Source organism: Abramis brama (genome assembly GCF_963993115.1).
Source record: "Abramis brama genome assembly, chromosome: 7".
Taxonomy (NCBI): Eukaryota; Metazoa; Chordata; class Actinopteri; order Cypriniformes; family Leuciscidae; genus Abramis; species Abramis brama.
Window position 1 is genome coordinate 43,660,082 of NC_139969.1, and position 22,129 is coordinate 43,682,210.

Below are 22,129 nucleotides of genomic sequence, written 5' to 3' on the forward strand. Positions count from 1 at the left end.
CTCAGGGCAGGAGTAGGCTACTCAATAGATTCAAATCGCTTTTATTTTAGTGTATTACGCGCTGCTCTCAGGGCAGGAGTACTCTATAGATTCAAATCGCTTTTATTTTAGTGTATTACGCGCTGCTCTCAGGGCAGGAGTACTCAATAGATTCAAATCGCTTTTATTTTTGTGTATTACGCGCTGCTCTCAGGGCAGGAGTACTCAATAGATTCAAATCGCTGTTATTTTTAGTGTATTACGCGCTGCTCTCAGGGCAGGAGTACTCAATAGATTCAGATCGCTGTTATTTTTAGTGTATTACGCGCTGCTCTCAGGGCAGGAGTACTCAATAGATTCAAATCGCTTTTATTTTAGTGTATTACGCGCTGCTCTCAGGGCAGGAGTACTCAATAGATTCAAATCACTTTTATTTTAGTGTATTACGCGCTGCTCTCAGGGCAGGAGTACTCAATAGATTCAAATCGCTGTTATTTTTAGTGTATTACGCGCTGCTCTCAGGGCAGGAGTACTCAATAGATTCAAATCGCTGTTATTTTTAGTGTATTACGCGCTGCTCTCAGGGCAGGAGTACTCAATAGATTCAAATCACTTTTATTTTAGTGTATTACGCGCTGCCCTCAGGGCAGGAGTACTCAATAGATTCAAATCGCTTTTATTTTAGTGTATTACGCGCTGCTCTCAGGGCAGGAGTACTCAATAGATTCAAATCGCTGTTATTTTTAGTGTATTACGCGCTGCTCTCAGGGCAGGAGTACTCAATAGATTCAAATCGCTGTTATTTTTAGTGTATTACGAGCTGCTCTCAGGGCAGGAGTATAGATTCAAATTGCTGTTATTTTAGTGTATTACGCGCTGCTCTCAGGGCAGGAGTATAGATTCAAATCGCTGTTATTTTAGTGTATTACGCGCTGCTCTCAGGGCAGGAGTACTCAATAGATTCAAATCACTTTTATTTTAGTGTATTACGCGCTGCTCTCAGGGCAGGAGTACTCAATAGATTCAAATCACTGTTATTTTTAGTGTATTACGCGCTGCTCTCAGGGCAGGAGTACTCAATAGATTCAAATCGCTTTTATTTTAGTGTATTACGCGCTGCTCTCAGGGCAGGAGTACTCAATAGATTCAAATCACTTTTATTTTAGTGTATTACGCGCTGCTCTCAGGGCAGGAGTACTCAATAGATTCAAATCGCTGTTATTTTTAGTGTATTACGCGCTGCTCTCAGGGCAGGAGTACTCAATAGATTCAAATCGCTGTTATTTTTAGTGTATTACGCGCTGCTCTCAGGGCAGGAGTACTCAATAGATTCAAATCGCTTTTATTTTAGTGTATTACGCGCTGCTCTCAGGGCAGGAGTACTCAATAGATTCAAATCACTTTTATTTTAGTGTATTACGCGCTGCTCTCAGGGCAGGAGTACTCAATAGATTCAAATCGCTGTTATTTTTAGTGTATTACGCGCTGCTCTCAGGGCAGGAGTACTCAATAGATTCAAATCGCTTTTATTTTAGTGTATTACGCGCTGCTCTCAGGGCAGGAGTACTCAATAGATTCAAATCGCTGTTATTTTTAGTGTATTACGCGCTGCTCTCAGGGCAGGAGTACTCAATAGATTCAAATCGCTTTTATTTTAGTGTATTACGCGCTGCTCTCAGGGCAGGAGTACTCAATAGATTCAAATCGCTTTTATTTTAGTGTATTACGCGCTGCTCTCAGGGCAGGAGTACTCAATAGATTCAAATCGCTTTTATTTTAGTGTATTACGCGCTGCTCTCAGGGCAGGAGTACTCAATAGATTCAAATTGCTGTTATTTTAGTGTATTACGTGCTGCTCTCAGGGCAGGAGTACTCAATAGATTCAAATCGCTGTTATTTTTAGTGTATTACGCTCTGCTTTCAGGGCAGGAGTACTCAATAGATTCAAATCACTTTTATTTTAGTGTATTACTCCCTGCTCTCAGGGCAGGAGTACTCAATAGATTCAAATCACTTTTATTTTAGTGTATTACTCGCTGCTCTCAGGGCAGGAGTACTCAATAGATTCAAATCGCTGTTATTTTGAATGTATTACACGCTGCTCTCAGGGCAGGAGTACTCAATAGATTCAAATCGCTGTTATTTTTAGTGTATTACGCGCTGCTCTCAGGGCAGGAGTAGGCTACTCAATAGATTCAAATCGCTTTTATTTTAGTGTATTACGCGCTGCTCTCAGGGCAGGAGTACTCTATAGATTCAAATCGCTTTTATTTTAGTGTATTACGCGCTGCTCTCAGGGTAGGAGTACTCAATAGATTCAAATCGCTGTTATTTTTAGTGTATTACGCGCTGCTCTCAGGGCAGGAGTACTCAATAGATTCAAATCACTGTTATATTAGTGTATTACGCGCTGCTCTCAGGGCAGGAGTACTCAATAGATTCAAATCGCTGTTATTTTTAGTGTATTACGCGCTGCTCTCAGGGCAGGACAGGAGTACTCAATAGATTCAAATCGCAGTTATTTTTAGTGTATTACGCGCTACTGCTCTCAGGGCAGGAGTACTCAATAGATTCAAATCGCTGTTATTTTTAGTGCATTACGCGCTGCTCTCAGGGCAGGAGTACTCAATAGATTCAAATCACTTTTATTTTAGTGTATTACGCGCTGCTCTCAGGGCAGGAGTACTCAATAGATTCAAATCGCTGTTATTTTTAGTGTATTACGAGCTGCTCTCAGGGCAGGAGTATAGATTCAAATTGCTGTTATTTTAGTGTATTACGCGCTGCTCTCAGGGCAGGAGTATAGATTCAAATCGCTGTTATTTTAGTGTATTACGCGCTGCTCTCAGGGCAGGAGTACTCAATAGATTCAAATCACTTTTATTTTAGTGTATTACGCGCTGCTCTCAGGGCAGGAGTACTCAATAGATTCAAATCGCTTTTATTTTAGTGTATTACGCGCTGCTCTCAGGGCAGGAGTACTCAATAGATTCAAATCGCTGTTATTTTTAGTGTATTACGCGCTGCTCTCAGGGCAGGAGTACTCAATAGATTCAAATCGCTGTTATTTTTAGTGTATTACGCTCTGCTCTCAGGGCAGGAGTACTCAATAGATTCAAATCACTTTTATTTTAGTGTATTACTCCCTGCTCTCAGGGCAGGAGTACTCAATAGATTCAAATCACTTTTATTTTAGTGTATTACGCGCTGCTCTCAGGGCAGGAGTACTCAATAGATTCAAATCGCTGTTATTTTTAATGTATTACACGCTGCTCTCAGGGCAGGAGTACTCAATAGATTCAAATCGCTGTTATTTTTAGTGTATTACGCGCTGCTCTCAGGGCAGGAGTAGGCTACTCAATAGATTCAAATCGCTTTTATTTTAGTGTATTACGCGCTGCTCTCAGGGTAGGAGTACTCAATAGATTCAAATCGCTGTTATTTTTAGTGTATTACGCGCTGCTCTCAGGGCAGGAGTACTCAATAGATTCAAATCACTGTTATATTAGTGTATTACGCGCTGCTCTCAGGGCAGGAGTACTCAATAGATTCAAATCGCTGTTATTTTAGTGTATTACGCACTGCTCTCAGGGCAGGAGTACTCAATAGATTCAAATCGCTGTTATTTTTAGTGTATTACATGCTACTCTCAGGGCAGGAGTACTCAATAGATTCAAATCGCTTTTATTTTTAGTGTATTACATGCTGCTCTCAGGGCAGGAGTACTCAATAGATTCAAATCGCTTTTATTTTAGTGTATTACGTGCTGCTCTCAGGGCAGGAGTACTCAATAGATTCAAATCGCTTTTATTTTAGTGTATTACGCGCTGCTCTCAGGGCAGGAGTACTCAATAGATTCAAATTGCTGTTATTTTAGTGTATTACGCGCTGCTAATATAACCCACTGCGTCATAGTAAATAAACGTTCCTCAACCTTGGTTTGCAACACCGGACACAAAAGAAAAAACATCGGCCGGCGAAAGGAAGGTTTTCTTTATCCCGTTGAACGACACCTGTAGCTTCGCTGGGTAGTGAAGACTCAAATTTCATCATTTAATGTTTTTAGTATTATTATTACTTTTTATTAATATTCATAATCAGTAGTATTATGTATCTCTTTTATACTTTTTATATACATTCATAATTATTTTGTACTCATTGTATTTTGTGAATATGTGGGAGAGACTTTGGGAGACTTTGGACTTGAGTGTGTGCTGCTGGACTGAAATGTATATGCAGTTTTCATCAAGAATAGTATAAGGGGAATACATTCCAACGTTAATGGAAACCATATGTTCTTATGCTGAAAGTATGTGTTCCTATGGTGATGTAGTTTTTTTTCCTTGGTCAGTGGTATAAAAAACCAAACCCTTTTGTCCGAAAATCAGGAAGAGATGGAAATGTAGAGAAGATGACTGAGAAGCTGAATTAGACCTTCGCTTGGTCCATTGTCTCTTCCTCCTATGTTTTATAAACCAAATAAATAAGAGATCTCTTGGCAAAATCACTGGTGTCTGTTTCCATGAAATCAAACAACAGGGGAAAGCAAGATTTTTAAGTCAACAGTAGAGCATGGAATATTGTGCGCCAATATCTCTGAGACGCTTTTTAGCCTCCGCGAACTCTTTTCGTTTCCGCAGCACTGCAGCAGAGAGGTCATTGTAGAAATAAATCCGCTTGCCGCCCATAGTAATGTCGCCTTCCGCCGCTTTCCGTCGCGCCGCCATCACTCTCTGCTTATCTGGGAACGAGTGGAACCTGACAATGACCGGGCGCGGCCGCTGGCCATCCCCGGGTTTGGGTGCGAGGGATCGGTGTGCACGCTCAAGCTTGACACGGCCACCCTTCATATCCACGCCGAGGAAAGTTGGCAGCCAGTTTTCAAAAAAAACCTGGAGCATTTTCGCCTTCTGTGTCTTCAGGGATATTAAAGATACATATATTTTTTCGCCATCCCCTGTTTTCCAAATCATCAATATGGTCAGCGAAGGCCTTGACTTTCTCCTCTAGGGCCTGTGTTTTAGCAGCGAGAGGCTCGGTAGCCGTTTCTAGCTGTAGTATTCTGGCTTCCGCTTTGTCCAGGCGCTCATTAGCTCGTTTCAGCTCGGTTGTATGCGACGCGACTGTTTTCGCCAAAGGATCCAGCTTTTCGCTGATTTGGAGCATGATCTTTTTTGTCATTTCCTCAAAAGCTTTAGCAAGCCCGGGCTCCAGTTCAGGTATAGACGGGTTGCTGCTGTTTTCGACGTCTTGTTCGCCATGTTGAGCTAAAACTGTGGCCGAGGTGTCCATAGCCTGTTGATCCAATTTGACGTTCTTTCGCTTACTGGAGGGCATCGTTTCGTGTTGTTTAGTCCAAAAGTGTTCCAAAGTCATAATACAGCATTTGCAAAAAGAGGGAAATATCTAACGGAATATTGCAAAATGTTTGGGCGCCCGCGGAACTCCCGCAAACACGTCTGTCTCTTATGCCGCCATCACGTGTCCCCCACAATTAAAATTTTAACAATATTTCCAGTGTAATCTTTCTTTGTAAAAATAAATTTTATCATACGTATTTCAAAGTTAAGGATTCATTGGTTTGAATATTGCCTACATTGGAACAAACACTAACATCTTAGTTGATTATTTTTGACAAAACGTATATATATATATGAAGAGTTCAGATGCAAAAGCCTCTATGTGCCATCTGAAAGTTTCTTCTAGAATGATCATTTTTATCAAGCTCGTATGTTTAAGTTCAGTAATTTCACTTAAATGACAATGAAAATGATCTATTAATTGTCATTATTGTCACTTAGAGGCTTTTGCATCTGAACTCTTCATATATATATATATATATATATATACAAATTTAACACATGAGCAGAAATTGGCAACATTATAAGCTTTTTTGATGTGGCAGTATTTTACAGTAAAAACTTTATAATCTATCCGATTTTTGTAGTCGATTTTTACTCATCTCAGTATAGCAATAGAGTTTGGTAAAAGCTATTCATTCAAACAAAGATTCATTTTGAAACAGTTTGTGCCATCTGTAGTAGCTCCACAACAGCACGCATCTGTGCGTTCATTCATTCACACACAGAAACGCGATTCATATTTAAACAGTCTTTTTGCGTGTACAGACACTTGCGATTAGAACAAAGCAAATATAGAACTGACCTATTCCTCAGCCGGATCTGTTGCTCCTCGAAATGAAACTTCCAGAACTTCTGAGGTAAATTTTCCAGGATTATTATCAAGATAGTATTATTCCTCACAGCGTCGTAAAGTACATGAGTCTGAAAGCGAAGGAATTTCACAGGTTTGCATGGATCGCCTCACATTTGCGTTTGAATAGCGCGCGCTCTCCGTGGGCGGGGTCACATTAAAACATAATGAGCTGAGATGAGAATGACTGACATCTCTCTCTTTTCATACATATTACATAAACTGAGAATATTTGTTTTTTATAAACATTACTTCATTTAAAAGAAGAGAATTCAAGCTTCATCCCTGTGTGTCTGTATGCCTGTTTGACTGAGTATTCGCTGAGTTATGGTTCATTTTCGGACGCGTTTCAGGATTGACTTCACTGACAGAGAGAAGGCAGAACTCGTTTCGTGTTTATTTTTCTTTATTTGGCAAAAAGCACAACACTGTTTTTATTGTGAGTATACACAAAAATAATACACACTTAACAGGATCGATTGATGTATGAAACTAGTTTGTAAAATCAAAGTCAACAGAGTATTCTGAATCTCTTTTGAACTGATAAGAAAAAAAGCGAGCCTATCGCGTGATTGCCGACCTCAGGGGGTTAATTTTTTTAGTACCGACTTGGTACCGAAGTACCCAATCTTTTGACAACACTAGTCTGAACCCGTATAGAACCACGCCAATTAATTGGCTGATGGCGCGGGCGCCTCCTCAGGGACGCTACGTCACTCACTCTTATACAGTGAACGTATACTGTGGTTTTCCCTGTCTCATCCGACACCTCTGGGGATAGATGCCTTCGCTCATCTGTGGCCGGATTTGAGACTGTATGCATTCCTTCCAGTCAAGCTCATCCCTGCAGTCCTTTGCAGAGTAAGGGAGTGTGGAATCCGCCTCCTTCTGGTAGCCCCATTCTGACCATCCCAGACGTGGTTCTCCGAACTGAGTTCCCTGGTGGAGGGGTCCCCTTGGCAGATTCCTATCAGGAGAGATCTGTTGTCTCAGCTCCAGGGCAGGATTTGGCGTCCTCGACCCGAGATATGGAGGCTGTGGGTGTGGCCGATAAAAGGGATTCACTAGTGACAGTGGCGTCTGGTCTTCCCGCTAATGTTCAGGAGACCATTGGTAATGCTTGTGCACCTTCTACTAGGCGGCTATATTTTTCTAAGTGGAAGGTCTTTGAGTCTTGGTGTTCGGCTCATGCAATGGACCCAGTCAGCTGCCCGGTCGGTTCAGTGCTGGAATTCCTGCAGGATAAGTTTGTGTCTGGAGCAGCTGCTACTACCTTTAGAGTTTAAGTCGCGGCTGTCGCCGCCTGTCAGGAGTCAGACGAGGTCCTCCTAGATAGACACCGTCTGGTCTCCTCATTTATGCGTGGAGTTAGATGCTTGAGGCCTGCACCTATTAGTGTCCCCACCATCTGTGGAAAATCTGAGGAGCAAATGGCGTGTTCACTGTATAAGAGTGAGTGACGTAGCGCCGCTGAGGAGGCACCCGCAGGGTAGCTGACTTCTGGGTACAAATGTGTCCCCAAAATATGGTTAAGTAGGTAAGTAGGCACACATAGATCAGTCAGTCAGGAACAGAGGGGAAAAAGAGGTATTTTGATGTTCTGTTTGGAGTCAATTAAAGGGTAAAGGAGGAGAAGCCAGTGGCACAGGAAAAGAATATTGAGAGCATGTTTGTATGTGTGTGAGAGGGAAGTGAAAATGAGACATGAGAAATTAAAAGAATATTACATTTACATTCCACATCAAAAAAAGAGTATGTTTGTATGTGTGTATTTGCTTGTCTATACATACCTTTGTCTGGTTTTGCTGAAAGCTTTAATAACAGCGGTTTTTCTTCTTGGAATTGTGGACTTCATCATCTACAAATAAAAGCAAACACAATTGCACACCAATTACATATACACACTGCAAAAACAAAAAAAAGGTCAAAATCATCATCGGCAGCAGCAACAAAAGTACTAATAAATGAAGAGAAAACTAAAAGAAATATGCTATAAAATAATTTGGTAACTATAGCAATTATCTGTTCATTGAGAGAAGAAAATGCACACGGGTCCGTGTACTTTTTCGTTCATTCATTATTCTATTTCGGAATGAAAGATGAAATTTAAAAAAGGGTGCAGCTTTGTTTTTTGTTTAAAAGAAAAAAAGCAGAAATGGCTGTATTTTGTTTTCCAAATGTATTGTTGTCATCAAATAATAGTATTAGAAAATTGGACGACATTTCCGATCGTTTTTTAATTTGTAATATTTATTTGTACGTTTATTGTATTTCATTTGACTGATCCTATCTTTACCCAGAAGTAAATTACACCGTCGTGCGAAGTCATAGATATATACACTAGATGTAGGACATGTAACCTATTTATGTCCGACACGGTCAGACATGTATTTATCATTGAGTCCAGAGAAAATTTAAGGTTTTGATATTAAGATAATCTACTTCTTTTTCAAAACATAATGCATTGTGTTAGTAGGCCTAAGTTTATTAGTCACATTCTTCCACTCTAAATATGGATGTTAATGAACTAATCCCACCAAACAGCAGCTAAATTAGCCAGCTTTTTTAACTGGATTCTGTCAAGCAGCAATTCATTTTAGATCATTAATTACTTAATTTTAAAGTTAGAGTAAACGTGGCCTGCAGATGAAACTCAGCCCATGATGCCACAGAGCTGCCTGACCAAGAGTCACACAAGAGGCTGTTATCAGGTCGCCTCCATCTTCTCACTTCTTCCCTCACAAGATACAGCTCTGTATCTGCATATGTGCATGGACGGACGGAGCCAAAATATACTCTTTACCATGTCTGTATTTATTTAACTGTTTTTGTTTTTATTAAGTACTTGGCTCTAACTGATTTGCCTTGTGTGATTTTGAAGACATCATTTATAAAGACATCATTTATAATTTGTCACTGCATTTGAGTGGCTCAAAGTAGTACTTGAAAACAGCACTTAAATGACACTTTAAAATGTGTACATTTCATTGCATTCGACACAGTATATAAAATCAAGTGGCATCTGCCAACAAATAAGGCTCGACCTTTTCTTTTTACAATTTTTGGTTTAAAAGGGTCATTAAGTGTGTTAATAAGTATATATAAGTGTGTGTAAGTATAAGTGTGTGTGTATATATATATACACACATGAGTGTGTGTGTGTGTAGGCATCTTTGTAAAGCGTAGTCTTTGTAAATGTGCAAGGGCTTGGTTCACAGCTGGAAGAATTACCAGAGCTAAAGTTAAAAACTCTTTCACCTGATCCCATACAAAAGCACTCAACTTGCAAAAAGTTCAAATTTAGATTCAAATTAATTTCTCTTTTTATCTTCCTTGCAGTATTTTATAGCACAACTTTGTACTAATAAAGTCATGCAGAAGAGGCTGATGAAAACACTTGATTAAGGCGCATACCGAAGAAACAAAGTCATCTTCTCCTTTAAGACAAACTGCATATCAGAACTTCCCCTTTAAGAGATGGGCCACAACTTTAACCGGTTGAGTGTTGAAATGGTGATTGCACACACATCTGATTATTTACAGAGAAATTGAAAACTCACTCACCCCGCACACGGCCACATGTACACACTCATACACAAACATATACACACACAACCTTACAATGAAGAAGAGGACCCTACAATTTCCTCCACAGGACTTTATAATCAAGGATTAACAAGCAACCAGAACTTTAGTGAACAGTGTTTAAATATCATCTAAAAACTTGCCCACAAACACACAGCCACTTACGGACATAAGTTGTACACCTTCATGCACAAACATGACCATCCTAGACACAATACTTAAAACAGATATTCACATAAGCTAGTGAAAGAGACATCATGAATAATTTCAGAAAAGATGTTTATTTTTATATTTGATGCTTAGATAGAAGCAGATGAGAACATCTATAAGTGTGTGTGTGTGTGTGAGTGTGATATGAGTGCATGCGAGTCATCATGACTGGTGTGGTTGGAACACTTTGCTGATCTATATCTGTAGACATCTATATCTATCTATATCTAGTCACACTGAAAAGCTGAAGTGAAGATTTGATCCAAACTAGGACCAAAACCAGCAGAGCACAGTGTAAGAATTGAGAAATTAGGAGATGCCGGACAGTCTGGTTGAAGAGCGACCAGACCCTGAGAGGACAAAAGGACCTCTCTGGAAATTACCATCTGAACTAGCCCTCGTGCACTAGAGACGAAAGTCTCACCTCTGAGTCATCTTAATCTACATCTCTTTCCCTCTCCCCTCTCCCCTCTCTCTCATGCGATCATCTGAATTCACCCAAGAAAATGTATAGTTTGATGTGAATGATTGACATCGAGTATTGAACATATTTAGTATCATTTGAAATGTCTCAGTGCGACTGGTACAAATGTCTCATTTCCAAACAAGTAAAACAAAAGGTAATAAGGTTTTTAAGAGTTTAAAGATAACTGGCACACAAAGGAAGGTGATCTCCTGGCAAATGGTCACTCATCCCCAAAAGGTGTAACCTCTGAATGCAAATTTCTTTTGTTAGTACATGTTTCCAAGTGAAAGAGGTCTGTTTATATCAGGGATGTCCAATCCTGCTCCTGGAGGGCCACTGTCCTGCAGAGTTTAGCTCCAACCCCAATTAAACACACCTGAACCAGTTAATCAAGGTCTTACTAGGCATTCTAGAAACTTCCAGGTAGGTGTGTTGAGGCAGGCTAGAGCTAAACTCTGCAGGACAGTAGCCCTCCAGGACTGAGTTTGGACACCACTGGTCTATATAATGGAATGTAGCAAAGGGTTCGGGTCTTTCTGTACCTCAGATTCGCCCGTGAGGCTGAGAGTGAGACCATTGATAACGCTTGTGTGCCTTCTACTAGGCGGCCATATTTTTCTAAGTGGAAGGTTTGAGACTTTGAGTCTTGGTGTTCGGCTCATGCAGTGGACCCAGTCAGCTGCCCGGTCGGTTCAGTGCTGGAATTCCTGCAGGATAAGTTTGTGTCTGGAGCAGCTGCTACTACCTTGAGAGTTTAAGTCTCAGCCTCATGTATTTCTTAATGTTGGGTTCGCATCTCTTCTCTTTATTCCAGAGCATTTGATGTTTTGTATCGACTATCTTTGAATTGATTATGAAATTGGCATGATATATTTACCTGACATAATAAATTGTTACATTTGATTATTCTAACTGACTTTGACATTAATTTCATTAAAGAGTTAAAAGGAATAGTCAAACATTCGATCACAATCAATGATCCACAGATATCATTAAAACCTTTTCATTTATAGAGTGTGATAGAATTATTTTATGTAATGGGTATTTTCAACATTAAATGTACAGAGAAACGCAGACTAAGGATGCTCAGGTCAAAAGCCATATATACTTAACCAAAAAGTGCTTAACACAGTAGAACTAACAGTCATATGACTAGCTCAGATCATTACAAACCACTCACCAGAACAAATCACAGTGAAGAAGACTTGAGTGACATTGATTTTTACTCAACTGTATGATATAAATGTACATGCATCTTTCTATTCAGGAGACTCACTTGGTTCTTGTGACCGGTGATCTCCCGGCCGTGAATAAAACTTCATTTCTACAAAAAGCAACTTGGGAGTCGTGTCAGGTATTAGGTGCGCAGCTGAGAAACAGATTCTAGATTCACCTCAATGTAGACATTGTTCACTGTTTAATGTATGTTGTCCAACCTGCAGTCACATTATAAACAACATGGCAGGTGATTTGGGCACACAGTATTAGTGCACACATTTCTAAGGCACTGATAATGGATTGATGAAATAAAAAAACAAATGCATTTTCTGTTATTTTAATTTCATTAGTATTTCATTTATTCTTTCATAACTAATGAATTTATTACTTTTTACAGATTATATTCATTACAGACTTGCACACACATACACTCAAACACACTCTCTCAGACACACACACAACCACACAAACACACAACGATAACAGAAATACAACATTAAACATATCCTGAACAAATCAGTCTGATTCACACAAACTCACACACACACACACACCATTAACTGTGTAATACAATATTATTTCACTTAACTGTGAAATACAATATTAAACATCCTGAACAAATCAGTATGTTTCACACAAACTCACACGTGCACGCACACACTCACACACACACACACACACACACACACACACACACACAAACTGTGAAATACACATCCTGAACAAATCAGTCTGATTCACACAAACTCACACGTGCACGCACACACTCACACTCACACACACACACACACACACACACACACTCACCAACTGTGAAATACAATATTAAACATCCTGAACAAATCAGTCTGATTCACACAACCTCACACATGTGCACGCACACACTCACACACACACACACACACACACACACACACACACACACACACACACACACACACACACTCACCAACTGTGAAATACAATATTAAACATCCTGAACAAATCAGTCTGATTCACACAACCTCACACATGTGCACGCACACACTCACACTCACACACACTCTCTCACACACACACACACACCAACTGTGAAATACAATATTAAACATCCTGAACAAATCAGTCTGATTCACACAAACTCACACATGTGCACGCACACACTCACACACACTCACACACACCAACTGTGAAATACAATATTAAACATCCTGAACAAATCAGTCTGATTCACACAAACTCACACATGTGCACGCACACACGCACACTCACACACACACACTCACACACACACACACACACACACACACACACACACCAACTGTGAAATACAATATTAAACATCCTGAACAAATCAGTCTGATTCACACAAACTCACACATGTGCACACACACACTCACACTCACACACACACACACACACTCACACACACACACACACACCAACTGTGAAATACAATATTAAACATCCTGAACAAATCAGTATGTTTCACACAAACTCACACATGTGCACGCACACACTCACACTCACACTCACACACACACACACACACACACACACACTCACACACACACTCACCAACTGTGAAATACAATATTAAACATCCTGAACAAATCAGTATGTTTCACACAAACTCACACATGTGCACGCACACACTCACACTCACACACACACTCACACACACACACACACACACACACACACACACACACACACACACACACCAACTGTGAAATACAATATTAAACATCCTGAACAAATCAGTATGTTTCACACAAACTCACACATGTGCACGCACACACTCACACTCACACTCACACACACACACACACACACTCACACACACCAACTGTGAAATACAATATTAAACATCCTGAACAAATCAGTCTGATTCACACAAACTCACACACACACATTCACACAAACACACACACACACACACTCACACACACACACACACACACCAACTGTGAAATACAATATTAAAGGACAAGTTCGGTATTTTACACTTAAAGCCCTGTTTACAGATCGTTTCTGATGAAATAGAACTGTTAAGATTAAATTTTGGACAAATGCTGCTGTCCCGAGAATTTTAGGTTTCTTTCGCTTTCCCCCTCCACCAGTAGACTGGGTGTATAGGTGCACTGGAACACTCCTTCCTAAAACACATTAAACTTTCGTTTACAAAGACGTGAAACTCACTGAGTGGTTAGGGGTGTTCACTGATATGCTCACACAAAAATCGCTGCAAAAGATGCTTTCCAACAGGTGTTTTACCATTCGTTGTAAAACTGTGGACCTATTTTTCCAAACGCCTCACACCCGTACATTCTTCCGTTGAGAGCTTGAATAATAGACACTCCAGCCCAGTTGGTGGCGATAATGCACCTTTGCAAGCAAACCACTGGCATTTCATTGTTTGCAATCCGCCGTAAAAAAAAACACGAAGAAGAAGAAGAAAACAACCCCATTTCAGTTTCCGGCGCGGAGTAATACCGTACCTCACAGCACATCCAATGCAAGTCAATGACAAAAACTACGATAAAACCTGTTGGAAAGCATATTTTGCAGCGATTTTTGTGTGAGCATATCAGTGTATTACGCGCTGCTCTCAGGGCAGGAGTACTCAATAGATTCAAATTGCTGTTATTTTAGTGTATTACGTGCTGCTCACAGGGCAGGAGTACTCGATAGATTCAAATTGCTGTTATTTTAGTGTATTACGCGCTGCTCTCAGGGCAGGAGTACTCAATAGATTCAAATCACTTTTATTTTAGTGTATTACGTGCTGCTCTCAGGGCAGGAGTACTCAATAGATTCAAATCGCTGTTATTTTTAGTGTATTACTTGCTGCTCTCAGGGCAGGAGTACTCGATAGATTCAAATTGCTGTTATTTTAGTGTATTACGCGCTGCTCTCAGGGCAGGAGTACTCAATAGATTCAAATCGCTGTTATTTTTAGTGTATTATGCGCTGCTCTCAGGGCAGGAGTACTCAATAGATTCAAATCACTGTTATTTTAGTGTATTACTTGCTGCTCTCAGGGCAGGAGTACTCAATAGATTCAAATCACTGTTATTTTAGTGTATTACGTGCTGCTCTCAGGGCAGGAGTACTCAATAGATTCAAATCGCTGTTATTTTTAGTGTATTACGCGCTGCTCTCAGGGCAGGAGTACTCAATAGATTCAAATTGCTGTTATTTTCAGTGTATTACGTGCTGCTCTCAGGGCAGGAGTACTCAATAGATTCAAATCACTGTTATTTTAGTGTATTACTTGCTGCTCTCAGGGCAGGAGTACTCAATAGATTCAAGTTGCTGTTATTTTAGTGTATTACTTGCTGCTCTCAGGGCAGGAGTACTCAATAGATTCAAATCGCTGTTATTTTAGTGTATTACGAGCTGCTCTCAGGGCAGGAGTACTTGATAGATTCAAATCGCTGTTATTTTTAGTGTATTACGTGCTGCTCTCAGGGCAGGAGTACTCAATAGATTCAAATCGCTGTTATTTTTAGTGTATTATGCGCTGCTCTCAGGGCAGGAGTACTCAATAGATTCAAATTGCTGTTATTTTAGTGTATTACTTGCTGCTCTCAGGGCAGGAGTACTCAATAGATTCAAATCGCTGTTATTTTAGTGTATTACGTGCTGCTCACAGGGCAGGAGTACTCGATAGATTCAAATTGCTGTTATTTTAGTGTATTACTTGCTGCTCTCAGGGCAGGAGTACTCAATAGATTCAAATCGCTGTTATTTTTAGTGTATTATGCGCTGCTCTCAGGGCAGGAGTACTCAATAGATTCAAATCGCTGTTATTTTTAGTGTATTACTTGCTGCTCTCAGGGCAGGAGTACTCAATAGATTCAAATCGCTGTTATTTTTAGTGTATTACTTGCTGCTCTCAGGGCAGGAGTACTCAATAGATTCAAATCGCTGTTATTTTTAGTGTATTACGCGCTGCTCTCAGGGCAGGAGTACTCAATAGATTCAAATCGCTGTTATTTTAGTGTATTACGAGCTGCTCTCAGGGCAGGAGTACTTGATAGATTCAAATTGCTGTTATTTTTAGTGTATTACGTGCTGCTCTCAGGGCAGGAGTACTCAATAGATTCAAATCGCTGTTATTTTTAGTGTATTATGCGCTGTTCTCAGGGCAGGAGTACTCAATAGATTCAAATTGCTGTTATTTTAGTGTATTACTTGCTGCTCTCAGGGCAGGAGTACTCAATAGATTCAAATCGCTGTTATTTTTAGTGTATTATGCGCTGCTCTCAGGGCAGGAGTACTCAATAGATTCAAATCGCTGTTATTTTTAGTGTATTACGCGCTGCTCTCAGGGCAGGAGTACTCAATAGATTCAAATCGCTGTTATTTTAGTGTATTACGAGCTGCTCTCAGGGCAGGAGTACTCAATAGATTCAAATCGCTTTTATTTTAGTGTATTACGCGCTGCTCTCAGGGCAGGAGTACTCAATAGATTCAAATCGCTTTTATTTTAGTGTATTACGCGCTGCTCTCAGGGCAGGAGTACTCAATAGATTCAAATCGCTTTTATTTTAGTGTATTACGCGCTGCTCTCAGGGCAGGAGTACCTGATAGATTCAAATTGCTGTTATTTTAGTGTATTACGCGCTGCTCTCAGGGCAGGAGTACTCGATAGATTCAGATTGCTGTTATTTTTAGTGTATTACGCGCTGCTCTCAGGGCAGGAGTACTCAATAGATTCAAATCACTGTTATTTTGAGTGTATTACGCGCTGCTCTCAGGGCAGGAGTACTCAATAGATTCAAATCGCTTTTATTTTAGTGTATTACGCGCTGCTCTCAGGGCAGGAGTACTCAATAGATTCAAATCGCTTTTATTTTGAGTGTATTACGCGCTGCTCTCAGGGCAGGAGTACTCAATAGATTCAAATCGCTTTTATTTTAGTGTATTACGTGCTGCTCTCAGGGCAGGAGTACTCAATAGATTCAAATCGCTTTTATTTTAGTGTATTACGTGCTGCTCTCAGGGCAGGAGTACTCAATAGATTCAAATCGCTTTTATTTTAGTGTATTACGCGCTGCTCTCAGGGCAGGAGTACTCAATAGATTCAAATCGCTTTTATTTTAGTGTATTACGTGCTGCTCTCAGGGCAGGAGTACTCAATAGATTCAAATTGCTGTTATTTTAGTGTATTACGCGCTGCTAATATAACCCACTGCGTCATAGTAAATAAACGTTCCTCAACCTTGGTTTGCAACACCGGACACAAAAGAAAAAACATCGGCCGGCGAAAGGAAGGTTTTCTTTATCCCGTTGAACGACACCTGTAGCTTCGCTGGGTAGAGCATGGAATATTGTGCGCCAATATCTCTGAGACGCTTTTTAGCCTCCGCGAACTCTTTTCGTTTCCGCAGCACTGCAGCAGAGAGGTCATTGTAGAAATAAATCCGCTTGCCGCCCATAGTAATGTCGCCTTCCGCCGCTTTCCGTCGCGCCGCCGCCATCACTCTCTGCTTATCTGGGAACGAGTGGAACCTGACAATGACCGGGCGCGGCCGCTGGCCATCCCCGGGTTTGGGTGCGAGGGAGCGGTGTGCATGCTCAAGCTTGACACGGCCACCCTTCATATCCACGCCGAGGAAAGTTGGCAGCCAGTTTTCAAAAAAAACCTGGAGCATTTTCGCCTTCTGTGTCTTCAGGGATATTAAAGATACATATATTCTTTCGCCATCCCCTGTTTTCCAAATCATCAATATGGTCAGCGAAGGCCTTGACTTTCTCCTCTAGGGCCTGTGTTTTAGCAGCGAGAGGCTCGGTAGCCATTTCTAGCTGTAGTATTCTGGCTTCCGCTTTGTCCAGGCGCTCATTAGCTCGTTTCAGCTCGGTTGTATGCAACGCGACTGTTTTCGCCAAAGGATCCAGCTTTTCGCTGATTTGGAGCATGATCTTTTTTGTCATTTCCTCAAAAGCTTTAGCAAGCCCGGGCTCCAGTTCAGGTATAGACGGGTTGCTGCTGTTTTCGACGTCTTGTTCGCCATGTTGAGCTAAAACTGTGGCCGAGGTGTCCATAGCCCGTTGATCCAATTTGACGTTCTTTCGCTTACTGGAGGGCATCGTTTCGTGTTGTTTAGTCCAAAAGTGTTCCAAAGTCATAATACAGCATTTGCAAAAAGAGGGAAATATCTAACGGAATATTGCAAAATGTTTGGGCGCCCGCGGAACTCCCGCAAACACGTCTGTCTCTTATGCCGCCATCACGTGTCCCCCACAATTAAAATTTTAACAATATTTCCAGTGTAATCTTTCTTTGTAAAAATAAATTTTATCATACGTATTTCAAAGTTAAGGATTCATTGGTTTGAATATTGCCTACATTGGAACAAACACTAACATCTTAGTTGATTATTTTTGACAAAACATATATATATATATGAAGAGTTCAGATGCAAAAGCCTCTAAGTGCCATCTGAAAGTTTCTTCTAGAATGATCATTTTTATCAAGCTCGTATGTTTAAGTTCAGTAATTTCACTTAAATGACAATGAAAATGGTGGTGGTGGTGGCGCAATGGATAAGACACATGCCTTTGGTGTGAGAGACCCGGGTTCGAATCCACTGTGAGACACCAATGTGTCCCTGAGCAAGACACTTAACCCCTAGTTGCTCCAGAGGCGTGCGACCTCTGACATATATAGCAATTGTAAGTCGCTTTGGATAAAAGCGTCAGCTAAATGAATAAATGTAAAATGAAAATGATCTATTAATTGTCATTTAAGTGAAATTACTGAACATAAATATACGAGCTTGATAAAAATGATCATTCTAGAAGAAAATTTCAGATGGCACTTAGAGGCTTTTGCATCTGAACTCTTCATATATATATATATATATAAATTTAACACATGAGCAGAAATTGGCAACATTATAAGCTTTTTTGATGTGGCAGTATTTTACAGTAAAAACTTTATAATCTATCCGATTTTTGTAGTCGATTTTTACTCATCTCAGTATAGCAATAGAGTTTGGTAAAAGCTATTCATTCAAACAAAGATTCATTTTGAAACAGTTTGTGCCATCTGTAGTAGCTCCACAACAGCACGAATCTGTGCGTTCATTCATTCACACACAGAAACGCGATTCATATTTAAACAGTCTTTTTGCGTGTACAGACACTTGCGATTAGAACAAAGCAAATATAGAACTGACCTATTCCTCAGCCGGATCTGTTGCTCCTCGAAATGAAACTTCCAGAACTTCTGAGGTAAATTTTCCAGGATTATTATCAAGATAGTATTATTCCTCACAGCGTCGTAAAGTACATGAGTCTGAAAGCGAAGGAATTTCACAGGTTTGCATGGATCGCCTCACATTTGCGTTTGAATAGCGCGCGCTCTCCGTGGGCGGGGTCACATTAAAACATAATGAGCTGAGATGAGAATGACTGACATCTCTCTCTTTTCATACATATTACATAAACTGAGAATATTTGTTTTTTATAAACATTACTTCATTTAAAAGAAGAGAATTCAAGCTTCATCCCTGTGTGTCTGTATGCCTGTTTGACTGAGTATTCGCTGAGTTATGGTTCATTTTCGGACGCGTTTCAGGATTGACTTCACTGACAGAGAGAAGGCAGAACTCGTTTCGTGTTTATTTTTCTTTATTTGGCAAAAAGCACAACACTGTTTTTATTGTGAGTATACACAAAAATAATACACACTTAACAGGATCGATTGATGTATGAAACTAGTTTGTAAAATCAAAGTCAACAGAGTATTCTGAATCTCTTTTGAACTGATAAGAAAAAAAGCGAGCCTATCGCGTGATTGCCGACCTCAGGGGGTTAATTTTTTTAGTACCGACTTGGTACCGAAGTACCCAATCTTTTGACAACACTAGTCTGAACCCGTATAGAACCACGCCAATTAATTGGCTGATGGCGCGGGCGCCTCCTCAGGGACGCTACGTCACTCACTCTTATACAGTGAACGTATACTGTGGTTTTCCCTGTCTCATCCGACACCTCTGGGGATAGATGCCTTCGCTCATCTGTGGCCGGATTTGAGACTGTATGCATTCCCTCCAGTCAAGCTCATCCCTGCAGTCCTTTGCAGAGTAAGGGAGTGTGGAATCCGCCTCCTTCTGGTAGCCCCATTCTGACCATCCCAGACGTGGTTCTCCGAACTGAGTTCCCTGGTGGAGGGGTCCCCTTGGCAGATTCCTATCAGGAGAGATCTGTTGTCTCAGCTCCAGGGCAGGATTTGGCGTCCTCGACCCGAGATATGGAGGCTGTGGGTGTGGCCGATAAAAGGGATTCACTAGTGACAGTGGCGTCTGGTCTTCCCGCTAATGTTCAGGAGACCATTGGTAATGCTTGTGCACCTTCTACTAGGCGGCTATATTTTTCTAAGTGGAAGGTCTTTGAGTCTTGGTGTTCGGCTCATGCAATGGACCCAGTCAGCTGCCCGGTCGGTTCAGTGCTGGAATTCCTGCAGGATAAGTTTGTGTCTGGAGCAGCTGCTACTACCTTTAGAGTTTAAGTCGCGGCTGTCGCCGCCTGTCAGGAGTCAGACGAGGTCCTCCTAGATAGACACCGTCTGGTCTCCTCATTTATGCGTGGAGTTAGATGCTTGAGGCCTGCACCTATTAGTGTCCCCACCATCTGTGGAAAATCTGAGGAGCAAATGGCGTGTTCACTGTATAAGAGTGAGTGACGTAGCGCCGCTGAGGAGGCACCCGCAGGGTAGCTGACTTCTGGGTACAAATGTGTCCCCAAAATATGGTTAAGTAGGTAAGTAGGCACACATAGATCAGTCAGTCAGGAACAGAGGGGAAAAAGAGGTATTTTGATGTTCTGTTTGGAGTCAATTAAAGGGTAAAGGAGGAGAAGCCAGTGGCACAGGAAAAGAATATTGAGAGCATGTTTGTATGTGTGTGAGAGGGAAGTGAAAATGAGACATGAGAAATTAAAAGAATATTACATTTACATTCCACATCAAAAAAAGAGTATGTTTGTATGTGTGTATTTGCTTGTCTATACATACCTTTGTCTGGTTTTGCTGAAAGCTTTAATAACAGCGGTTTTTCTTCTTGGAATTGTGGACTTCATCATCTACAAATAAAAGCAAACACAATTGCACACCAATTACATATACACACTGCAAAAACAAAAAAAAGGTCAAAATCATCATCGGCAGCAGCAACAAAAGTACTAATAAATGAAGAGAAAACTAAAAGAAATATGCTATAAAATAATTTGGTAACTATAGCAATTATCTGTTCATTGAGAGAAGAAAATGCACACGGGTCCGTGTACTTTTTCGTTCATTCATTATTCTATTTCGGAATGAAAGATGAAATTTAAAAAAGGGTGCAGCTTTGTTTTTTGTTTAAAAGAAAAAAAGCAGAAATGGCTGTATTTTGTTTTCCAAATGTATTGTTGTCATCAAATAATAGTATTAGAAAATTGGACGACATTTCCGATCGTTTTTTAATTTGTAATATTTATTTGTACGTTTATTGTATTTCATTTGACTGATCCTATCTTTACCCAGAAGTAAATTACACCGTCGTGCGAAGTCATAGATATATACACTAGATGTCGGACATGTAACCTATTTATGTCCGACACGGTCAGACATGTATTTATCATTGAGTCCAGAGAAAATTTAAGGTTTTGATATTAAGATAATCTACTTCTTTTTCAAAACATAATGCATTGTGTTAGTAGGCCTAAGTTTATTAGTCACATTCTTCCACTCTAAATATGGATGTTAATGAACTAATCCCACCAAACAGCAGCTAAATTAGCCAGCTTTTTTAACTGGATTCTGTCAAGCAGCAATTCATTTTAGATCATTAATTACTTAATTTTAAAGTTAGAGTAAACGTGGCCTGCAGATGAAACTCAGCCCATGATGCCACAGAGCTGCCTGACCAAGAGTCACACAAGAGGCTGTTATCAGGTCGCCTCCATCTTCTCACTTCTTCCCTCACAAGATACAGCTCTGTATCTGCATATGTGCATGGACGGACGGAGCCAAAATATACTCTTTACCATGTCTGTATTTATTTAACTGTTTTTGTTTTTATTAAGTACTTGGCTCTAACTGATTTGCCTTGTGTGATTTTGAAGACATCATTTATAAAGACATCATTTATAATTTGTCACTGCATTTGAGTGGCTCAAAGTAGTACTTGAAAACAGCACTTAAATGACACTTTAAAATGTGTACATTTCATTGCATTCGACACAGTATATAAAATCAAGTGGCATCTGCCAACAAATAAGGCTCGACCTTTTCTTTTTACAATTTTTGGTTTAAAAGGGTCATTAAGTGTGTTAATAAGTATATATAAGTGTGTGTAAGTATAAGTGTGTGTGTATATATATATACACACATGAGTGTGTGTGTGTGTAGGCATCTTTGTAAAGCGTAGTCTTTGTAAATGTGCAAGGGCTTGGTTCACAGCTGGAAGAATTACCAGAGCTAAA

At 40.3% G+C, this 22,129-nt stretch overlaps 1 long non-coding RNA gene across 1 annotated transcript in view; it reads right to left on the reverse strand.

The window, feature by feature from the left end:
• LOC311087375 overlaps window positions 1-22,129 on the reverse strand; it is a 226,025-nt gene that overhangs the window by 171,348 nt on the left and 32,548 nt on the right. The gene's annotated exons all lie outside the window — the stretch shown is intronic.